The sequence below is a fragment of the Coloeus monedula genome (genome assembly GCF_965178545.1).
Source record: "Coloeus monedula genome assembly, chromosome: 4".
Taxonomy (NCBI): domain Eukaryota; kingdom Metazoa; phylum Chordata; class Aves; order Passeriformes; family Corvidae; genus Coloeus; species Coloeus monedula.
Genome location: NC_138784.1, coordinates 63,067,544 through 63,092,663, shown reverse-complemented (window position 1 = coordinate 63,092,663; position 25,120 = coordinate 63,067,544). Strand labels below are relative to the sequence as shown.

The following is a 25,120-nucleotide window of genomic DNA, read 5'->3' as shown; positions in this document are numbered from 1 at the left end:
GACTTTTTCTATTTAAGATCAAGCACTTCCATATCTTCACATTCACAGCTTTAATTACCAATGCTGAAATTCCCTCCAGATTCTCCTGCAACTGATGAACAAAACAGTGTCAATTTTTTTCAAATACAAAAGTATCTCTCCTCACTCCCAAAATGTCCCCTTATCATTTGTCAGTTTCCACCCCACCACACACTTCATTGTGCAGTCCCTGCCTTTAAAAGTCCTTCGCAGGACGCATTCATTTCACCTCACATTTGTGGTAACATCTGTGTAAGCTACACATCTGATTCTAAAATGCACAGTTCCATTCACAGACTATTTATTTTATTAAATAATAGTTACTGTTTCAAGATTTACCAATCTTCTCAGCAACTATTCAATCAATTTTAAGTGATTAATTTGCAACTTTCCCATTAATTACTTGAGGACTGATGAAAAGGAACTGCTATGCAACCAGCAAAATCAAGCCATATATAAAGTTAAACTTGGGAGAAAACATGATTTCCACACACATATTATATAAACTTAGGATTAATTACTCCAGTTTTCACCACAGTTACTGGTTTTCTCAAGCCTGACTGCCTTCTAGTAAACTGTGTCATCGATAACAGCCCTATGGATATGTTTGGAAATGAAATATATTACTCTGTTATTAAAATTCATCTTCTGGAAAGATGAACATTCAAGATACTGATTATCTAAATTTATATTTTAAAGTCATCTAAGTATCACATGCCATAGCAAGCTATTTTCTAACAGTCTTTTTGTACCGGATTTTTAGTCAAGCTAAATGTTTGGTCCTTTTCCCTAGGCAACTTTCTCAATTTATTAGCTCCCAAGAGCAAACCAGTACATTAACCTTGGATTTTTTACTCTAATATAGAATATGGTGGAAGAGGCACTGTTGTAATATGACACTACAATAAAGTGCATCCCACTACTTTAAGCAGATGTTTACTTAAAAGATGGGGAAGGAAAAAATTACTTATTTTAGCAGAGTGTGTCAGATTGGTGGTCATTCCTGAGATCAGAACCAACTGCTATAATTAGCATTTCCTTCTACTTCTCCTCTTCCCCAAAACATGTTTGAGCTGGGCAAGCATGGTTTCAAGAGGCTGTATTGGACAAAGGTATGAATTCTCAGACAAATCTTGATGGTGAGGGCATAAATTTTAACTAAATATTAGTATATTCCTTCTCAAGAACTATCAAGTTACCACTCACTTCTTCTTTCCTTACAATGTATTTGGTAGCGAATCACCCTTAGATGCTGGTGATACATTTCAGAGAAGTAATGGGAATATATGACAAAAGAAGAACACCATCAGCTGTCAGAATCAACTGCTTATACCAGGGTGGTGGTGGATCCTCTATCAAACTGACTTTTGTGGTCACATCTGTTTTTAAAATTTCTTACTAATTTGTCTGCTCCTATTTTACATATATACAAGGAATGACACACAATGTACAAATCTGCTATTATACAGCCTATGCAATAAATTAATGTGTGAATAATCAAATATTAAATATTTGATTAATCAAATATTAAATAATAAATATTCACATGCTAGCATATCCAGGAGATAATCAGTTATCTGTGTAACAGTTTCTATGCTCATTTGCAGTTCATATGTAGACAGACTAGAGCTAGTTGAGGAGGTAAACTCGTATTCACGCTGCTGTGGACATGGCTGTCCCTGTTCACATACACCAGTGACACAGGCAGTGGACATGGATGAAACTAAAGAAGAATGAAAGGTTTTGCCCCTAGAAATGTTAAAACACTGCAAGGCAACTAAAGAACCAGTAACCATCACTGATAAGATACTAACCTAAATTCTGCACACTTTTCAGCAATGCTATGAATGTGTGTTCCAGCTTCAAATACAACTTTTCGAATTCATTTAAATACTTCTAAATGGATGCTTACATTCCCCATAAATAACAGCACATATTCTGTTTTGTTTCTAAATACCAGGTGCTGTCAAATCCAAGAGCACAAGAGCACAATCAAAGTTACAATCCTCTTTACCACATTAATCCTTCTGCAACCTCTCAGCTGTCTCAGCACAGCCACTGTAGGCAAGTGACAAGCAACATCTGACTTACGCTGTCAAACAGTTAACGTATTAATGGCATTAATCTCGGAGGAAAGTTTAACACTCTCACTGAATTACTTCACTTTCTATAGAATCAATTTCAGATCAATATCTGTTATTTTTTCTATTTAGTGGCAAGAGTCTAAAAGCCCAGCGCTACATTCTAATGTGCATTGCAAACTCTGCATCAGCGGCATTGCAAATGATCCTTAACTATTCCAGGAGATTCTCCATGTCCTATGGAAACATGGATATAGTCCAACTTTCTCAGCCAAATCTGCATTGTTTGTAGATGTGAAGTCCTTATGTTGTTAGAGACCTAACAGTCCCTGAATCTCCAGAGCTTCTCTCCTATGCCCTGGTACTCCATTTTTAATCCTCCTTCCTGCATCCTGCACAATACAACCCCCTACCTTTCCCCAAATCTCTGCTGCAGCTGCCAAAGTCCTCCAGGTCTGCCTTTAAATCTGTAATTCCACTGGATCCTCTCTGATGGGTCACCAGGGAGTACTAGCAGCTGTTTTGCAGGAAACGCCACATCTCCTTCTAATCATAAGCAAAAAAATCAAAGCAAGAGAGGGGCAACATGAGTTCCAGAGCCACAAGCACAGTGTGTGGGAAAATGAGGCAAAACCATATTCTGAGTAGAAAGTCTCTTTTCAGATTTTTGCCTCGACTCTTTCACACAAGATCAAACACTCAGCTCACAGCAAACCTTACAATGACACTATAGCAAGTATGTTGCCAGTAAAATATGTCAAACATAGTAGTTTCCTACCAAAAAAGATCTTTATGTGATCCTGAAACTGCAGATATCTCTAATTCGGACTAGAAACAAATACCCATTTCTTAGTATATCCCACCCACATCCACATTCTCACCCAACATGTGCTACTCAAAATTGATCAAGTAAATGGTTTTTGCCCAGTTAGTGTCTTCTCCATCAATATGACAGACAATCGTGGAGGAAAAAAGTAATGATATAGTTTGAGCATAGAGAAAGAGATTCTTTTCGTCTTTCAGTGGGTTTTTTTTTTTCAGATAGTTGAAACAAAACAAGAAAAAACCCCTTAATGTTGTCTGAAGACAGATACTAAAACTTTGTCAGCACGAGTCATTTTGAAACATTACTCTTGTTTAGCATGATCTGACTTCCTGCGTACAAGAGGCCTAAAGCAAAAGCCAATTTTAGGTTGACCCATGAATAACTCAGAGACCCTGTGTTATGGATTATAGTTTGGTATTATACTTGGTAAAAAGAAACAAAATATAATTGCTAAAACTCAGAAAGGTAAGAAAGTTATTTGCTGCTAGTAAACATTTATAGAATAATAAAACTCCTTTTTAAGCTTGCATTCATCACAACACTTGAGTTCACAGCCCTTTTACTTAAAATAGCATAAAGTAACTGATCCAACTGCCCTTAACACAATATGAATACTGTTACTCCCCATTTACAATATTTAAGCAGATGGTAATGAAATTTAGTATCTCATAGTCTTGTTGATGAATATGTTACTCATGGTAACTCATACACCATCTATGCATAAATTACAGTTTTTCTATTTACATTATATCCTGAGGTGCTTTGTTGCACAGCCCTTCACTGTGTAAAGTTGAGCAATATATACTTACAATTTCAATAAACAGTAAATGAAACCTACCACCTTGTACTGATCCCAGTTCAAAGTTTGCAAATGTACTTGGCATTAATCCTAATAAAACCAAAAACAGAAAAAAACCCCACACATGCCCGAAAAGCAACAGCCAGCAACCAGAAAATGAACAACCTAGACTCTTGCAGAAATGTGTCATCTTGCAGGAACTGGCAGCTGGTTCATAACAAGAATTCATAAACACCTTGTAAGCACTTTCATTTTGCAGCCACGGTCTGAAAAAACACTAGCAAAACCCGGTACGTGAGGTTAAACAAAAATAAAATTGGATTTGAAGTTAGCAAACTACAGCATAATGTTGCTAGATTGAAGGATAACATTACCAGCTTTTTTGACAAAACACTATTCCAAGTCCAGCTGAAAAAGTTTGGAAATAATATCCGCAAACTGTTCCACCCTTCTTGCACTGCGCACTGGAAAGGAAACAGCACAGTCGGTTTCATTTTGATACTTCTTGTAAACTGACAAAGGAAATAAACTGCCAGCTCCAACCCCCTGACTGATCCGCTGCACAAAACACTGCTCAACAATCACAAGCTTCATTCCAGGTCAAATGACATAATTGGGAAATTATCAAGTGCTAAAATAACCACCGTTCTGCTGGTGTTTATTTACAATAAACACAAGCTTCGCTTTCTGACAGAAACCCACTAAAACGATTCTCCATTTCACAAAGTCTACAAGTGAGTAGGATCAGCAAAATTATGCAAAACATCCTGCTAGAAGAAGAAATGTAAACTGAGCCACTTACAGAGAGGAGCAGGCTGCCAACTTAATCTGATTCTACGACGACTGTAAACATGTACTTTTGGAACGTGAAGCGATTCACATTGCCACAGATGCCGTCAGAGAAACACAGCAACGTGATTAGGTATTCTGCACACGGGGAAAAATCCGGCAGATGACCTGCCGCAGCAAATACCAGATCAGTGCTCGCACACACCAACTGTTTTGACTACAGGCACTTGTTAAGCACCAAGTTTCGGTCCTACCAGTTGGACACCAGAACTGAACCTGTGCCAAGAACAACACGAGCTGAAAACGGCTGCAGGGGATTTTTTTTCTCTCTTTTTTTTTTTTATAATTGTTGATACAACTCAAGTAACTGCAGAAATGAACCAAAGTGCAAAATTAAAAGCAGCAAAACCCATAAGTGTATATTTAGAGGAAGACACTGAATTTTTACTTCCTTGATCCAGGAAAGAAGAAGAGTGTTTTTTTATAACACAGTAGGATGAACCTGATGTTTTCCTGGAAGTTTTTGTATTTTGGGGGATAACCGGGCATTTGTCAGGGTAATTATAAAAGACATGAGAAATAATCCCTAGAATATCACTGTTATACACTAATGTGGCCAAGTATCTTAAAAATGGCAAAATTCCATAAAGAGCCACACACAAGCATTTCCCAGAACACTTTCATTCCTCTTGAGTAAAAAGCATGAAAAGAAAGAAGGGTCAAATGGAACTCCACCGTGTCAAAAAATGCTTCAAATAGTGCCATTAATTATCCTAAATGTAAACTGAAGCTTCTGGGTACTTGCCTGCTTCTTTCACAAGGATTTTGAGATATAAGTATGAAGCTCCAAGGTATCACTGAAGTATCAGAGAGACAGGAAAACAATAGAAGTGTGAATACCCTGCCCTGGTGACAATGTCAGTCTTCAAGTAATTGAGCAGGAAGACCTGGGTTTAACTGTAGTGCCAAGGCCTGTTTCTGCAGCTATAAAAGGGGATATTAATGATTTAGGGTATTATACTTGATAAAAAAAGGAACTGAAGACTTAAGTAGGAATTCATCACTCCTGTAATGACACAATTCCACACGTGTAACCAGCCCTTGCCACCTGACACACTGCTACTGCAGAAAAAATTACAGTTTTCTAAGTCATACATATTTTTCAGCTCAGCAAGGCCAAAAATCCCCAGGCAAAAAAGAAATAACAGAGCAAGTGAATCCTGGCTACACACTTTTTTGAGTGACAGCCTACCAAAGAAAAGCAAGGAAAGCTTATGCACAGAAATTTCATGATCTGCTGGAGGCAATGCACAGGTAAGCCCAACATGAAACGAGAGTTTGAGCTAAATAGCACCTCAAACCTTATGTCCAGTGCTTACACAAGGACAGCCCTCACCATCCTTTTGGACCAGCATCTTACTGCCCCTGACCAGCATTCCCATCATTTTTGTACTCAGAGGATGGAAATGTATTATCAGCCCTAAATTAAGGTCAGACACATCAGGTGAAATTCTAAAATATTTCCAGCAATCAAGCCACGGTACTCTCAAAGGTAAATACTGCCAACAAATCAGAATTTTGTGGGTGATTTCATATGTGAAGAGAAATCTTTTATTTGGCTAAATGTACAAATTTACAAACAACTCACCTATTCATTTATTCAAACACGACTTAAATAATAACACTCGAGATTGTTGCAAAAAAGAGGAAAACTTAATATTGTCATCCTCTCCTGCTTTGTACCATGTAACAGACAAGCTTCCTCAAGCAGATTTTTCACATTCAAGGTCATCTAATGACACATATTTTTATTTATTTACTTATACTTACCAAGTAAAATATTTCACTGTATCTCTATTTCCATCTTTAATTATATTTACATAACAATAACAAAAAAAGAGGTAATTTATGTACATTATTGTTTTAAGAACTAATTGTTTCCCCTCATCTATCATAAACCAGAAAAGTGATACTTCTTTAATGCTTTACTTAACGCAAAAATATATAATGGCATTTCTTTTTACAGATAAGAAAAGATAAGCCATCGAAGTGTGAGATGGGACTACTGAGCTGGTTCGGAAAAAAACAATGCTGTACTATGACTTCAAGAAAACAGGCTATCCTTTTTAGATCACGTTCTTAATCCGGCTTTGTGCAAAACAGGACATCAGATTTTATTCAATATCAAGATCACATATCACTATTTCATTTTATCATTCCTTACAAAAAACTTAAAGAGAAACAGTATAGCCCAGAATAATAGATTTGCAGGACTTGCATATAATCTGTTGTTTAAACCTTCTGGCTTTTTCTGTTACTTGGGATCCAAAACCAGCACCCGGTGAATCAATGTATTTCTTAACAAGCTGTTTTCTAAGCACAGAAATAATGGAATTTTTTTTTTCTAAAAATATGCAGGTTTGAATGCTAAATTGCTCCATTTCTGTTATCCCGAGCTTCTTTGTCTCCCAGCACCCTCATTGTTTCATCCTGTATCCACAGTTCTTTGTTCCTCTCCCCAAAGAGACAGGATAAGCTCTGTTTGGTCTGCAGGTAGACATGTGCCAGCTGTCAGTAGTAGCTGCAAATGTGCTACTGCCACATGGAATACTCTTCTCTGGGCCACATTATTAAAGTGTCTCCTCACAGTTGCTGATTTTCACAAGACTGCTGAAACTTCAGATTTTTGAAACAAATTAGCAAAGAGCTAAAAATTCTCAGACAAAATAGATAATAATCACATAAGATTTATTGAGATTATTATTTTTATTACATTATTACAATAATTATAATATTTTAGGAAATCCAAGCTAAAATCTATTTATGATTTTTTTTTTACTTGCTTTTCTCTGTTTGCCACTCCTCATGGGTGTTCCCAGGCATCAAATTTATTCCCTTGGAACATTCTGACAACTTTTCAAAATCCAGGTAACCATACAGATCTGCCCAACTAAGGACACTATTTTGTTTTGGAAATTGAATAAGCTTACATTTAAGTTTCAATTGGCTTTACAAAAGCAGCATAACTGTCAGTTCAGAGTATTTCCTCATTCCAGACATTCTAGATAAATCAGTTCACTCATCTTTCAGGCATGTTATTTGCCAAAGGTAAGAAAATCTATTATTTAGAATGCTGGATGAATAACCACAAGTGATAACCCCTTAAAATGCAGCCGCTAAAGTGAATGTGCAAAATAAATCCTGAAGACGTCACTTGTTCGTGTTTCCCTCATTACATATAATAGCTCCTACAAACAAGAAACTAAACTCCTAGCCTTCTACAGAAAAAAACTCAAGAGGCAACACTGAAAACCATACCCAAATACAAAAGTGGGTTTGTAGGGCATTTTTAATCTGTTCCTCTCCCTTTAAAAACCTCTTTAGTTCTATATTTGCATACAGCTTTTCAGTTCTAAAGTTAGTTTTCACTTTAACTTGCATCATTTATGACTTCTAACTGTGCAAACTAAAGACACTCAGAAATAACTGCACATGAATGAAATAAATAAAAATCAACCTCTGAGAGTACAAGGGACAACTGCTTCATATTCTGTCTCTGCATGCACCTCTTGACCATTCATCACTGCAATGAACTTCCCATACTACAAATTATTTCTTTTGGGTAAACTATTTCTCCATTCATAATTTAACAAATTTCCCATCATTGCTTGGAATGAGAATTTTTTATGTCTACAATATTAAATGTCTGCTATACCAATATAAATATAAATAATTTTTTTTCAGATAGGCACTTGTGCAGTTTTTTCAAGTTCAGACTTCCCAAGTTTGTTGAAGCATGGTCAGTGTTTCAGATGCTGTGTGAAGAAAGGTATTTTCCAAGGCCACACAGCCATTAGAATGCAGATCTTACATTAAAGCATTCCAAGTTCATTCACCCACTGATGCTGTCTCTGTTATAGATTAATCTGGCAGGAATGGCACAGGTGAAAGACACAGGTGATTTCCAGTCCAACTACCTACCAAAGTGCATGAACTGCTGTGACAGCACAGCTGTGCAATTGTGTTTTCCCTTCTCCCACTTCCAGTGCCTTGAACAATCTGTCATCCAGTGCAGGTGGTTCCAACTTTCCATGCATCTTCTCAGAAGCATACACATACCGTATTTTAGAAAAACTTTTGGTTAAAAAAAAAAAAAAGTGTAGGTGCTGACCAGCTGAAGATACAGGATATTTTTCTTATGAGGCATTCTAATTACTCTCTGTAATTACTTCTACAAGCTCATTGGGGAAAAAAATCTCATTAAAATAAGGCATAGCTCAGGACAATTCTTGTGAGTTTTAACATGGACAGTAAGCAAACAAACCAAGATGATTAGAAGTCCAACTTAAAGCAAGTCCATACAAATGAACCAGTTTTACCTGAAGACATTTAACTATTATAAATGCAACAGGATGTCTCTGAGAAGAAGCATGCAATAAGTATCTTTCCAAGGTATCAAATGTTTCATGTGTTGTCAGTAATTTTTAGTTTAAACCACAAGAGTCAATTGGAGCATAGGTAAAACATTAGGATGATTATTTCCTACCAGGATTTAGCTGGCTTTTCATAGTGCTAGAACCTGGTTTCATCCATGCTTGGTGTAACATTTAACTTCAGGTGGGAAGAATGAATAGGACATATGTTTGTCAACCCTTGGTCAGCCAAAAATGACTACAAAGAGTAAGCTTGGAAGCTAACAGGAAGAAGAGAACAATTTTAAGACAAGGATTTCAAAGTGGGTTATTTATAGAGTCAACACTCAGTTATCCATGGTCAGATTATCTGTACCAGAGATGCAGAAACAAATCAGCTCCAGCTGGGCTCATTAGCAGAGGTGCAGCTCGGTGCAAATGTTCCTACACTTCCAGGGACATTGTGGGTTCAAAAATTATGCAGCATCTTTTTTTTCAGCATAAGGCTGAAGCCCTTTTTTCAATCTAAATGAGTCACTTTGGTTGTTTCTGTATAGCATTTCCAAAGGCAAGAGCACTGGGGAAAATGGCAAAGACTTCAGACGAAGCCACCACTTGGCAGTGTTACCCCCACGCTCTGGGTCCCAAGAAATTTTATTAACTCAGGCACAGCGTCAAGCCTGAGCTGGCTGTGTGCATTCCTGCATTCTGTGTCAGGGCTGCAGCCTCCGCCAGGGAGCTGGGTGCAGACAAGCACCAGATACTTGTGACAAGGCAGGAGCCAGGCACCAGCCAGCATGGCAAACAGCAGGCACCTCAAATACAGCTGGGGTGGCCTCCATGCAGAGGGACTGAGCCGTGAGATCACTTGAGATTACAATTTAAAGTTAAGTCATTTAAACCAGGTATTCTAAATAAGAGAAAAATTAAAACAAGTACTTTTCTAACTTCAAGAAAAACACGGCCACAGCAATATTAACCCAGCTTGTTTTCCTGGCCACAATGCCAAAAGTGTAATTGACAGTGAAATACAAAGGTAGATAAAAAAAAAGGAAGGAAATGGAAAAAATCCAACATTACATTTCTTACCTACCAATTGCTTCCTCTGAATCAGACTATCTGTGTTCTTGCTCCAAGGACTGAAACCTTTCTCCATCTGTCAGGAGACAGCAAACTCCAGAAGAGACTATGATCTTCTGGAAGTTGTCCCTTCTCACCAAATTAATGTTCTATAGTTGAAAGAAATCCTACTGTTTAGAGATAACAAGAGATACTTCTAAATTGGAGGAATTTGAGATTTAATTTATTTTTTTTCCAGCAATGGCAGTCACTTGACCAAAGAGGCAGGGAAAGGACAACAAGCAGGATACTGGCATGATGAATCTCAGCTATAATCAACTGACTCCAGCCTGATTACAGAGGAGGAACTAAACTCTGTATTTGGCAAACGGATCACAGAACAAGTCTTTTCTAAAGCTTTTTGCTGAGTCTGCCAATTGTTAGCTAGACCGTACAGCAGATTTAACCAGCAATGGCTAACAAGTGAACCAAAACTAACCATGCCTGAGCTATCATCCCTGGGATTTGTCTACTGTATCCAAATACTGAGAGAAAAAGGTTTATTTACACTGAACAGCTCAAGTAGTTTCAAATGATAGCTAGAAACGGAGGGTCACGGAGTGCAGTATGAGATAGAGGAAGAGGCCAGAAGATCATTGTAACACTTGAGGAAATCTGCAGGTCCTAAATCAATGACCTTATTACTCCCCTCCTTTCCTGCTCCCTAGTCCTAAAATGCCTTGACTTTCCAAGTCGCTTAAGGTCTGAAAAAAAAGTAATTCAAGGAAAAAAAAACGCTTCAAAAGCAAATTCACTATGGTAGATATTACTTAGTAGAGAACTCTGGAAGTTTTAGTTGCTCTATTTCTCCTTACATTTCAGATTCCTAAATGCCTGCTGCCTAAAAGGTGATAGTAGTGGCAGTTACAAAAGGTCTGCTGTCAGTCTTTGCTGTTTTACTTAAGGACATGAAGTCTAGTCTCAGTATTAGGGACTAACATATTTTGGAAGGTGTAACATTCAGCAAACAAAACCAGAGAACAGGTCTGCTGTACAATATTTGCAAGTTTCATGTTATCTCTTATTTATCTTAGAATACACACTAATGAGGACAGCAGCACAAGCACTAGAAGGGGAAAGACCCAATTACTGTAAACAACTGGGAACAAAAGACTGTTAAACATTCAACAATCACATCAACAGGTTTAAAAGTCTTTACCACTTGTTTACTGTAACAAGATTAGGTCAACACTCCCCTCTGTCTCTTAGCCCCATCAAAACAGGGAAGATCATAAAAATAAAACCACTGCACTAACTCACTCACTCACTGAAAAAACTCCATGCCCTGCTCAAAGTATTGGAAAGATACCTAAGTATCAGGGGCTACTGCTGCAGTAAATTTCAGCCTGTAACTTCCAGCTAATTGGCTGCACATCTGTCAAGCACATACATGCGAACCACACTTACATAAACTTTCTGCTCCCTTACTGCTCCTCCCACGTCAAGATATCAATTCTAGCCAAGAACTTGATTAGCAACAGACTATGAAACACTTTCAGAGAATATCAGAGGTGGCACTTAAAAAAGGACAGTGAACTTTTATGGCCTGAAGGCCCCAGAACAAAGTGTGGCAGCTGGCACAGGGCATTGCATATTATAGCTGCAGTCGTACCATGAATCAAAAAGAGATGCAATTCCTTTTTCTGCTCTTCTTCCCTTTAAAAACATTCCTGGCACACCTTTGGCTTCAACCTGGTATTAACCCATGGCTGAATTACAGCGTATGGATGGAGACCGGGTACATTGTATAACATAACCTTGAGTCTTTCAGCAATTGCTTCCTCGAATAGGCTGCTCTCACCTTGCCAAGTACAGTGGGTATTGTTGTCTCCAGATGTAGCCTCATAGGTTCAGTATACTGAAATAGGCCTGCTGAGCCCTCTTTCACAAGGAATCTTGATTCATCCTGTATCAGGGACCTCTCTCTTGTTAGCAATTTTATGCCAATTTATGAGTTACAATTATTTATTACATGCTCCCCCACCCCTTCCTGGCTAACTGTAAAATTATTAAACACCAGAGTTACATGGACTACTTTTGTATTATTTTGTATGGCTTCTGTCTTCCTCTTTGCAATTACCTGTCAAAATCTGTACACAGTGAATTTTAAACAAATCATTCTATGCCGGTTTTGTATTTTAATTAAATATAAAGCAACACTGGTTAGATACCTCGGGACATTTCTCGCTTTACAGAAATCAGAGCTCTTTAACAGCCAAGTATTTCACAGACTTAGACACCTCTATCAGATAACACTGGTTTCAAGTAAACAAGTAGGGGGTTTTTTTTCCCTCTGAAAACTCTAAGGAAGTTTTCTAGTGCCACTTAGATTTACAACCATTTAGAAAAATGTAACAGAGATACAGAACTTTACATTTTTCTCCTTTTAAGTTAATTAGAACAAATAGAGGGAGGCTGTAATCCATGCACACAGCAAGTAATCCAGCTGTAATTCATACTACAGCACAGCAGAGGTAAAGCGGTAATGCCGACATTAAACCTGATACTATTTAGCCCTTAAAGCTTGCAGGTAATCCCTCTCTTTCCAAGAACTCCACACTGAGAGAAATCAGATATATTTAAAGAATAATTCAGTATCATGAAAGTAGTCGCTTTCTTTTAAATTAAGCCTAGACATCTAGAGCCATACTGAGGCTTCCAAAAGCAAACACTCAGCAACTGCCTTGTTCATGATTTTAAAAGCTCTATGGAATACATATAAAAGAGAGCATAAAAAAGTTGACAGCTGCCAATTCAAGAGTCAGCAGTTTCCCACTATAGTAGCACGTTTTGTTTAAACTACTTTGGTACCACTGTCATGTTACTACTCAAATTTTTAAAAAAACCCCGTGAATTACATATTTCTAAAACACTACCTATTACCGATGTAATCAGACACAGTTTGCATTATTTTTTAAAGCACATTGTCACATGTGAAATATACCAAAAAAAAGGCAAAACAAAACCCAGAACATAAAAACACATTACATACTTAAGGGAGAAATCAAGGTGACTTCTTGAAAATATGGGTCTTGCTAAGTTTCTAGTTACCTGCATCCATTTTTCTTTAACCTGTCTGAGACTGCTGCAAACAGAGCTTAGTGTCTGCTCTCAAGCTAAAAATCTTTGCAATAATTGGTGTAGATTTGTGCAGATAAAAATAAAAATCACAGACTGTATTAGATGCCAAGACTGTAAGCAACACGAACTATCATATCTGCACAACAGCATGCTGATATAGTTGGGAAAAAAAAGTAAAAATAATCACAGTACAGATAACCAAGGGTCAAAGTTCTGGTTATGCATGAAGTTTCAGTATTGGCACTTCCTGTTCTGAGTCTAAAATACTCATAATTAAATCTATTTTGTCCTTCTTTGCTAAAGTAATGAGCTGCTACTCTCTCCCCACCTTCACAGATCTGTACCTGATTTGCTCACTTACATTACTGTGAACCATTAGGCCAGTTTTAAAAGGTCTTCGGTCCACAAGAGGCATTGCCACAATCAGTCACGCAGGCCAGGGCTGTGCTCAGGCTTCCTGCACAAGGCGCAGCCCAGGAGCACCCTCCCGGAGCGGGGCGGGAGTTGGACGGCATCCTTGCACCCTGGAACGCCTTAGCTACTTCGGACACCGTAGGTGTTGCCGACAGCCCTTAAACACGTGTCACCTCCCTCCGCACCGCGCAGGTATGTGAGGCTGGGGATGTTTTTCTCCAGCAACAGCTGTGTCCTACAACCTCCTGCGGCTCCTGCACCAGGTTTCTCACGCCGCTCGATCACAGTAGCAACAAAGCAAGGCAGGCTCTGTAGCCATCCTGACTCACATTCAGCCCCCCGCTGCAAAACCCACCAGCAGCACCTTCCCCTGGCGCGCTGACAGCTTCGCCTGCGGGGCTCCGGGCCGTCCTTCGGCGGGGGCCGCCGGGCCGCAGGCGCCGTCAGCGGCCGGGAGGCTGCCGGGAGCGGCGGGCCGGGAGGAAGCGAGCAGAAGGCCGGGAGGGGGAGAGCAGCGGGCCCGGAGCTCCCCCTCCCGGACCCGCCACCGCCGCCAGCTCCCGACATCCGTCTTTCTGCTCCGTACCGTCCCTATTCACGCGCCGAGCAGGAAAAGCCCCAACAGTGAAAAGCTCAGGATCAGCAGAGTTAAATGCAAAAACTCGTTTCACTTAACTCACGGTTTTCCTCCTGAAAACTTGTCAAACTTCTAATTTACTTTTGGAAGGCTTAGGGAGAGCCAGTCCTTCGACCAATACTGCCACAGCTTCAGCCGCTGCCGGCAAGGATACACACGCTGTCCACGTGAACTCCAAACTCAGGTTCCGAACTCCACACAGTAATGTATGGTAACTGGTAACAAAAAATTAAGCTTCTGAGGATCTGATTATCTTTGATTTTTACACAGTGGAGTACAAGCGGACCCAGGATTAAGATCCTGTTACAGTCAGCTGCTGGATAAACACAAGGTCTTTATCACCTATTTTTCTTCTTACAAGTACTTCATACTCACAAGTATGCAGATATCACAGCTATGGTGTCACCACCCAAAATAAGAAGTTCAATCAACAAGCTGAGCTTTGCTGTGGCACAGCTCTACGTGTTAAAGCATCTCCGTGCTAAACCCTCAGCCAGCTGACTGCTGCTGGAAATGGTGGGTTCCACGTTACCAAAAATACTTCCATTGGCATAACTCTCAAGATTTGCAATGACAGTATGTTTAATGTTTACCTGATACCATTACAAGTAATTTGTTTCAATTATATTTAAAAGGGCAGCCACTCAGCTCTTGTCACATACATGCAACTCCTCTTGCAGCCAAGTAGTTGTTGGATTGTCCACTGAACCCAGCCAAACCCAGCAATTTGCAGCAGACCAGCATGGGACCTCAGTTTAAATGCAAATTTATTCTCACAGCTGTGTCCAACACAAAACACACCAACAAATGCAAGCTCACACTGCAAGATACTTTACAATGTTTTAGGATTAAATTCCATATATTTGAACACATACATGGAGTGGTGTTCCTCAGGAAATTAAGCTGGAAGATGTCCTCTGGAGTGCTGCATTCCCTGGCTGCACACCCTCCTGACTATGCAGGGATCCCAGTGGGGCAGCAGTAGGGATGGCCCCAATTTATTAAAGTTTCTATCTTAATCACAGAATCTTCTGCCTGAGGCCTTGGAAGAAAACAGGGAATGTGAAAACAGAACCAAATTCTCAAAGATTAGTTACAGTAAGTAAGCTCTTCAGAGGGCAGTATGGGTCCTTCTGGCAGTGATTTCAATTGGACAGAAGAGAGAACTCGAATCAAGACATCCTGACCCACTGGACTCAAAAATGGAGCCCAAAAATTTAGTCAACAGATCTTTTAAGGTGCATAACCAGTTGGTTTGTGGCTTTGTTTGTTTGTTTGCTTTGTTTTAAATTTAACTTGAACATGGGAGGTGAAGTAAAAAATAAAACACTGTATGCTTGAGACGTAAGTCTACCTAAATAAAATAGCCTGAATGCTTCTGGGATTCCTGTGTAGGAAATCATTCACTGCAGGTATAAATGCCTCACAGAAGAGGCAACCACTGAAGCCAAGGAATAATGAGACACAATAAAATACGGAAGTATAAATAAGCAGAAGAGAAACAATAGTAGGTATAAAAATAATAGGCAAGTAATATCAACATGCAAATAAATAAGACAAATAGGTAAAAAGTTTAAAACTGACTGGAAAAAAAACCCCAGCAAAAATGTACGTATGTAAAAAGCTCCAGCTAAGCTGAGAAACAGAAGGCTGAAAGAAACTACTGGTTGTGTTGTATAACTCCATCACTTTATGGCGAGGACATTACACACTACTAATACCTATTTGTACATCTCAGATTCATGCCTGTGGAGCAGCTGTCAAAGCATGTTGTAACACATAATCCTGGGGATCCACAAGGCTGCAAGGCTGCTGCAAAGTGAATGCTGATTGCTGCCTCACGTCAGCATGTGATAAAGGTCATATCACAGGTCTTGAATGGCCATAAAGCATTGAGTGGTCATGAATATTTAGAATATACCACGGTTACGTTAATGAAAGGTTAACTTCTACAAAGAAACAAAACAACACATCAGTATTTGGGGGGGGGTGGGAAATATGCATAGTAACCATGCAAACAATCTAGCAGAAGTAAATTGAAAGTGATGCTTTCACTATCTGAAAATAAAAATTCATCTGAAAACCAAGGATGATGTTAGCTTTTGTTTAAGGCACAATCAGGACGTTGACAGTTTTCTGTACCTTAATATTGGGCATCTCAAGTGATCCATCAATAAATCACCTAAACCAAATATTTCAGGAAGTGATAACCAGTACTTCAGTTTTCAATCTAAAAAGGGAAATTATCAACAATATCAAGACATTTATTTAAATAGGAAAGGCCTTCTACAGTTGAGCTGAAGACCACAGTTACTTTATAGACTAACTTCTGTAAACAGTTTTCTTTATACAGTGTGATACTACCAGTTTGTGCTAATTCACAGACAAGTTCTACATTCAATCATATTGAGAAAACTGCACAGTAAATAATTATTTTCTAACTCTAGAATCTTAATACAGAAATTTTTGCACAGAACCTACAATCTGCAAAAAGGCTAAGAACAAAACTAGTCAATAGTTAAAAGAACTATTCATTGCAGGTGATATGGGGGAAAGGATTTTTTTTGGTAAAGGATCATTTTCTTTGCTCATCTTGCAAACTTTAATTAAGTGGCTATGAAATAAGGAGTAGCTAAGAATGATTCTTTTGTAACCTGATGTTTTCAGGCTATCAATGTGTTTCTAGTTATAGTAATAATACATAAAAAAACATTAATGAGACTGCCTACTTAGCAAAGCCTAGATACAGACATTAACTTGCCTGATGTCATCAAGAAGTTAGGATATCAGGGTGTTTTTAAGCCTATCTTGAAAAGAAAACATCTGATCTCTGTAAGTAAGTTTTGGACTGACAAAATTGGGTTTGTCTCTATTGAAGAAAAAAAAGTGATATGCAAGCAGCACTTTATGGAGACTCTTATGCTGTGCATCAGAATACTTCCATAGAATTTTCAACAGGAGGCCCCAAATTTAAATATTAAGTGCTTTCGTGATGGACACTGGCATTATCAGGCAGCTTGCACATTTAAGCTACCTGAGCCAGCAACATTTCTTAGTACCCGGCACGCAGAAACCACCTAGTCTGGAATGTGTTTTGGGACTAAAACTTTAAAATGCAGAAACGAGAGTCCAATCTGTTGGGAGTATACATGTTTCTTGCTAAAGCTGTGCGGGCCTAAAATAGTGCTAAAATTAATTTTGTTTCCTTGTACTGCTAGGTAGGTCAACATGCAGGGTTTTTTCCCCACCTAGAAACAAGGCTACAGCTTCGGCAATTCAGCACCAGCAAAACCAGAAGAGACTTCAGGCAAAAAACTTTAACCCAGTAAAATACCAGCATGTATATTTGAGTGGCAGCTGTATGAAGTGTTTTGGCTTTTTCTGTATCTGTACATTGATCTCACTCTGAACCCCAAATCAGGTTTCTTTTGTTTCAGTACCATGGATATTTCAGCAGCAAAGGACAGAAGAGGGGTGTTAGAGAAATGCAAGTCAGAGTGCTTGGGACAGCCAAAATTGTACTGATTTTGCCTGTAGAGATTATTTCAGAAGAATCTCTGAAGCTCTAACTGATCATTTCTGCAGACATCTTACCTTCAGCAGAAAAGAAGAGAGGGGACCCAGATTTCTATGAATTCCGAATATCCTGACTCAACTCCTCCAACAGATCAAGCATCTGATCAAAACACACTCTACAAAGCTGTGTTTGTGGCCTATAAGACAATCTTTTTACTCCTGAAGCATTACAGACCTTCATAAACAAATCAAACTGTTGTACTGAGGAAGCTCTGACTAACAAGTGGTGCTTGACTGACACTCAGTTATGCTTACATTACTCTACAGATGAGACTAATGCCTCAGCAATCCCAACTTTTCACAGCAGCTCCTCCAGAAACCCCATGGGATTCTGGATTCATATTTAATCTCTTGGAAAAATTAGGAATGCTGGTTTACTTGAGGAGTGCCTTAGTACTGCACAATCCACTCTTAAATCCATAAATTAGACTATTATTTTTGGGAAATCCTAGAAGAACTGAGGTATAGCCATACCCTGAGATAGTCCCTTTTTTCCCTGCCTATCCTCTCCATGTATCAGAATTTGTCCATATGTGAGGCAATGAACAGCTATTCCAATCTGTTTCACTTGATTTCAGTCAGTCCTTGCATGAAGTTTGCTCCATCCTACTCATACAGAGATTTATCACAAACAGGGTTCTCTCCCTTTGCATTCTCTATCCAGGCCAAGAAGGTGTTGTCCATTTAGGTGTCAAAATGTAAGCGAATCACATTTTAAAACCAGCTTCTAGCAGCGTAAGAAAAGACAACCTACCCTCTGCTTTCTTAGGAAAACATCATCTTTTCAGAAAGTGTTTATTTAATGTCTAGCACAGGATTTCTTGTTTCTTGGTCAGGCTCCCTAGGGGTAAGACCAGTTTGTCTTATTAAAGTTGGACTATCATAACAACAAAATTAAGAAAAAAGTTCTGTTTCCATTTTGAGTTGGACACAGCTTTCCTGCTGCAAACCTTCTAACCTAAACTATCTAGGCAAGTTGAAGTACCAAGAAGTGATCCCACAGTCCTTCCAAAATGGCTAGAGTTAATATTGTACAACCATGTAAAACCCAGTCTTTGTTCTCAATTGCTTATAAATGATGATTTCAAACACTTGGGCACCTCACCAGTACCATGAGTTCAGCAGTACCACTGCAGGTGGCTCAGGTACTTCACTTAGGTACACATCGTGCTTAGGCACTTCCAAGATAACCAATGAAACTAACCCAGCAACATCCTCCAACACTTAAAACCTGCAATTCTTCAAGTGAGCTCATCGAGACAACAGATCTTTTAGTACTTCTGTCATACAACGTTTTCCACTGCTCTATGGCTCTAGAAGTTTTTGAGTATTTAAAAATAATATTTACTAATATAATTCAGTGTGATATTTAGTAATTTAATAATGCTAAATGATACACAAGGAGTTAATGAATTCACAAGTAAATGATGCAAAAATAGCATTTCTTACAGGAGCAATGCTGCTGTACATTGAAGTGGTTTCTGAAGTTTATTGCTTTTGTCTTCATATACATGCTGCTTCCTTAAGGTGTTACAGGGCCTCAGATGTATCTTTTAACTACTTACAGCAAACAAGAGCAAATCTGTTGCTTGATGTGTGCAATGCTGCATACACCTTCACAAGCACCCCAACATCATATTTCTTAGCTGTGAAATTCCACAATGACAGGTACTAGTTGGTATATCTTACTGACTTAATTAAACTGATAATAAAGGGTTTATTTCAATTAGTCTCACATTAGAATCACTGATTTAGATTTAAATTAAATTCACATAATTTTCATGTCCTGTGGGTATGCATGTTTTGACAGTACTGCAAGAATGTGCTGCAAGTTGCACAGAAGTTGATTGAAACCGTCAAACCAGTATTTAATTGCTTGCTGACATGTACCTCAAAAATAGTCCAGAGTGGATTTATCTGAACATACAAAAGTACATGCAGAAAACACATTTTAGTCATCTCCATGCATTGAAGAAACACAGGTTTTATTGCTACATTTTTAATTCCTGAATCAAACACTGCAGCTTTTGCCCATCATTTACTCTATGACCACATGTATCACCTCAGACTTAGAGAATTCTTTTCTCTGTATAATGGATATTATAAAATAATACTTCTAAAATTAAAAAATATTTGTAAAAAGTTTTAAACATTAAAGATTTCCTTACTTATTTTGTTCTGATCCCCAGCCTTTGAAAAACTGTAACATCTGTGCAGTCTCATTAAATACATTTGCTCAGATAACATACAAGAAAAGCAATCCGTAAGCAATCTGTAAAGTTCACAAAGTTTTTGCAGAAACTTGTATTCAATCTGTTCCTCCTCTCCTGAATTCAGCGCTGCAGAAGGCAATATTCCGGACATGCAGTCCAGCAGTTCTCACCACTTTTTCCCCACTTAAATCTCATTTTCTGTAATTTACAATTTTTACTTTAATCCTAATCAGTCAGAATGTGTGAAGTTTTAGAGTTGTCTTCTAGACTTTCTATGTCTTCTGGTAATTTTAACAGGCTTACTTCACACATTAAAACCTACTCTTCACCACATCCCTCTTTAGGGCTGTGAATTTCTGTTAGAGAAGAGCCCTTTTGGGCAAAAAAAAATATCATGTTGCCACCAATTCTTAGATCATAGAATCACAGAATGGTTTGGGTTGGCATGGAGACGCCCTTAAAGTCATCCAGTTCCAGCCCCCTTGCCATGGGCAGTGACACCTTTCACTAGATAAGGTTGCTCAAAGCCCCATCCAACCTGGCCTTGAACATTTCCAGGAATGGGGCAGCCACAGCTTCTCTGGGCAAGCTGTGCCAGTGTCTTACATTAAAGAATTTCTTCTAATAGCTAATCTTAACCTGCCCTCTTTCAGTTTGAAGCCATTGCCCCCGGTTCTGTCACTACATGATCTTGTAAAAAGTCTCTCTAAAGCTTTCCTGTAGCCCCTCTGTACTGGAAGATGCTCCAAGGTGTTGCCAGAACCTTTTCTTCTCCAGGCTGAACAAAACCAGCTTTCTCAGTCTGTCTACACAGCAGAGGTGCCTCAGCCTTCTGATCATTCTTTGTGGCCCTCCTCTGGATTTGCCCCAACAGGTCTATGTCCACATTATATTGAGGGCCTCAGATCTAGACACAGTACTCTCGGTGGGTTCTTCTGAGAGCAGAGTAGATGGGGAGAATCACCTTCCTCAACCTGCTGCCCACACTCCTATTGATGCAGCTGAGGATATGGTTGCCAATATATCAATATAGTGATGTCAACAGTCTGTAGGTACCAACTTTAAAAAAAAAAACAACTCAAATCTGAACAGGCACAGCCCAGAAAAAGACCACTTTAAGATAAATTCAAATGGTAAATCTTTCATCTTCAAGGTCAGGTGTTCTTTTCAAAAGATGCTTTTAAGAGCGTAGTTTAGAGAAGACAGGCAGAGCTGAATTAATAATTAATTGTGGCTGCTGTTCCCTGTGCAAGTGCTACTCTGAACCATGTATTCTCCCTGCTTTTGCCTTGCACTGTCTCTGCTGCCCTGACGGATGAGCTTAGCTTGCTAAACCAGCAGGAAACTAACTAACCAAAGAAAGGGTGAAAAGTTGCTAAATCACAAACAGTGAATAGCTTTCCTCTATTATTTGATAATAAACTGAATAGCAGCGGGGAAGAGGATCCCTGGACTGGGTAGAAAGGGTGAGGTGTGAAGAGCATGCTCTGCCCTCTGCAGCAGCATGCCTTCAGATCCATTTGGGACACCCTGCCACAGTTTGGGACACCCTGCCACAGTGATAGTCAACAGAGCTGTAGAAAGGGCCCTGATATCACCAATAGAGTGAGATGTCACCAACATCCCAGAGAGATGATAATGTGTTAAAGCTACTGAAGGTTTTGCTGCTGTTGAAACAGGTTCTTGCTTATTTTCCAAGGACCACGATTGTCACTTGGTTATCAGTCCTTGCTGTAAAACAGCACCGCTGTACCTCATGACCTGTGGCTGCTCTCACAGCTGACTCTCCAACCCATATTGTCCTCTTCCAATCTTTACCAATCAAGGCTCAAAAGTTTATTCTCACAAAACATCACTGACCACTGTGCTACTTCAAACAGAGTTACTCTGGAAAACAATGGCAAGTGTGATAATCTGGCACCAATCACCTGATACTTGTACCACACTGACTGGTCTTAGTTAACCTATCTGCCTTCAGCTATGGCAGCAGAGAAGATGTGACAAATATAGTAAGAATAAGTAACTAACTCTAATATTTTGAGAAATGTGATTAGGAGTTTGTAAAGAACTAGATAAAAAAATGAGAGAAAACTTCATTCACTATCTTTGTGCATCACCAAGGAAAAGCACACTTCATTTTCAAGAACAAAACACTAAAAACACTTAGAGTTGCTGAGCCTACTGGACACTGCAGACTTACTTCATCACTTACTTCTGCATATCTAAGAAAAGACTATTAGAGAAGTAATACAGAGTATGAGGAATTTGTCATAATGGTTCTCCATGACTTGGGACTTGACACAGTTATAATATTAGTACCTTCCTTGAGAGACTAATACAGTTCATTAAAAAAAATTCTAATCCTGACAATGAAAATTCTCTATATCCTAAACTTAAAAATAAAAGCATTTTGCACATTTAATTTGCCCCAAAGTTTTCAAATAAAATATGAACTAGAAATACAACAGTTGCAGTATTTACTTAGTAAAACTTAGTTTTAAACTTCCATTTTTTTTCCAAACCTGTTTTAAACCAACTTAGTTACTCAAACCTCATTTTTTCATTAAAATAATTATAAAAATAAAGGAATTAAGAAAAATAATCTCACTACATTAAAATGAAGTTCTACATTAAACCAAAGTTTCACTATACCAAAATAGTCAACATGGAATAAATAAAACATAGGTTGCCCATCAGAAGAAAAAAAAGTGTGAAAGACAGTGTGAAACTGTTAGTAATGTTCATTTGCAGCACAAGCAAAGTGATTACTGCATTTTGTACAACACTATATGAATATTCCACACATCAGGAAAAGAAAAATCACTAAAGCAAGAGACATATGGAAGCCTTTCAATAATGTAAGAATAGATGGATTACAATCAATGTTAAAAAAGCAAACTGCTACAAGATGAGACCTTTTCTGTAAATGGCTAATCCACATTAATAAAACAACTATTACACATCACTGCAGGTAACAATTTACTTTAGATTTATATCAACTAACCCCAAATATATTTTAATGTAACAGCAATGGGTTACATTTTAAAACTGTTTAGTCATTTTATCCATCAGCACAACCCAATGTTTCTAGGAATGCAAGTCATTTTTATTAGGCAGCCAGCTGCAGACATTGCTGGAACTACATAAAGTTCCAGAAAAACTGGGAAAATTACCATTCATATGCTTTCAAAAGCTTCCCAAACACATGAATGGAAGCTGTGTTTGAATGGCAAAAGTCAAACAATTTGGAAACTAGATTAAAGGAAATAAGTAGTGATTTATTTGCAGTGTATCTTTTCATTCCATATAAAAATGCCTGTGCTTAGTGACAGAGATTTGGTCCATACAAGAAGGTACTTCAGCAATGATGCATTAGGAAATAATCTTTAAAAAAATGAACGAGGAGCAACTGCTTTAAAGAATTACTTTCCCGCACAGAGCACCAGGGAAGGCAGTGATGACTAATGGGGAGAGGCGCTGCTCGGCCAGCTCAGTCCCACAGTGTGGGGGAGGCACTGCATACCAGGGAACACTTGCAGGGAACGTGAAACAGATACTCTTGTATTGCAGGGAAAGAAATAGGGCAGTAAAACAAATAACGTTGCTCAGCTTTTCCTCCTGTAGTATTTTTTTAATATAATTAAAATAAACTGCTAAATGTCAGTGTAATCTTATGAAAATTCCCTTTACTTTCCTTTTGTAAAGCTAATACTGAATGAGTTTCTTACACATAGATGTCTATGCTGTATTCATCTAAAGAATATTAAGCCCAGGTCTCCATGTCCATTCCACATGACAATATGTGCAAAGCCCACAAGATAAAATCTTAAATTTTGTAATAATACTGATTCTCAAACTTTCATCGTTCTTCCTTTTTACATGAAAATCAAACATTTTAAGCCACAGTACAGCTTCCTATAGTTACTGTGGCTGTCATTCTTCAATTTAAACAAGTTATTAATTATTACAGCTTTACCCAGCAAGAGTTCTCATGCATATTTCTAGATGATCTAAAGAAACTTCTTGTTCTTAGTTTAAAAAGCAGAATTTAAATTCTTTTAAATATGTATACTTTTTTCTTTTAATAACAATAAAAACAGACAATGTTTCAAAATTCCCAGGAATATCTTCAGGTGATCTGAATGAGACAGTTAAGATATCCAACTGCAGTTTCTAATTGCATAAAAAGTAGAATTAGCTAATGTTACATTGACCACACTTTATCCTCTCAAATTTTAGAAAAGTTACATGGAGGTTCTTGGCAGAAACTTGGCAGACTTAGAATCCCCAAGCCATTTTTCCCACATAAGATCAGTATAAATCCTGCTAACCAAGGTGATCTCAAAGAAGTCAGCTACTACCTGCACAACGTAACATGCTTGTGCTATAACCATGGTTCTGCTTCCACTTAGAGGGTTCAATTATTTAAGAACAAACTGACATTCCTAAAACTAACTGTTATATGGAATATTTAAAAAACCAATTGGGATGGATCTGTGTAGGTCAGCTGAAGCTGAGCTTTAAAGTGAAACATATCAGAAAATGGGAAAGGCAAAGCATAACAAGTAAAACCAGCTTAGGTCAACAATGATGCTGTTTCATCCAGTGCAAATGTCTTACGCGAATTGCACTAAAAAAAGAATCCTACTTGAAAGGGAAAGAAAGGAAAAAAAAAAAAAAAGAAGGGTCAGGCAGGGTGAAATACAGCCTTTAAAAGCCTGGAACAATTTGCAACACAAATACTGAGGAGCAAGCAGCTTCTTCTTTGAATGAAGCAAGGGTCTGACCCCTTCCTGTGTCACAACTCCCCGCACTTACTTAATATGTTTTCTACTGGCAGTAAAACAAACATCAATTCTATCAGCTTTACAGACACATATGTATCAAAAAAGACACCATATTGTATGACATCCAGTTCTAGAAGAGACAAAGATGTATTTGAATGAACATCTTCATATGTTTGTTGCTTGAACTGCTCCATAACATTACTTGTGATGAAATAGCTCATAACTTAGATTCATATATAAACATTAACTTCAGTTTTTTACGCAGATCCTGTAATAACCTAAGAAAACAAAATGACTGCCATAAAATTTACAAGAAAAACAAAAGATCATGGAGCAAATGGTACCTTAGGATCTCATACAACTCCAAA

General features: G+C 38.3%; 1 protein-coding gene across 5 annotated transcripts in view; it reads right to left on the bottom strand.

The window, feature by feature from the left end:
* Positions 1-25,120, bottom strand: part of ATXN7L1 (ataxin 7 like 1) — a 112,555-nt gene that overhangs the window by 33,992 nt on the left and 53,443 nt on the right. The window contains exon 1 of one of the 5 annotated variants that reach the window (XM_082280484.1): positions 13,487-13,626. The exons of 3 other annotated variants lie outside the window; for them this stretch is intronic. The gene's annotated coding sequence lies outside the window, so the exon portion shown is untranslated. Of the gene's footprint in view, positions 1-4,526; positions 4,560-13,486; positions 13,627-25,120 lie in introns of those variants that run through there. One more of the 5 variants, XM_082280483.1, reaches the window with a different exon arrangement.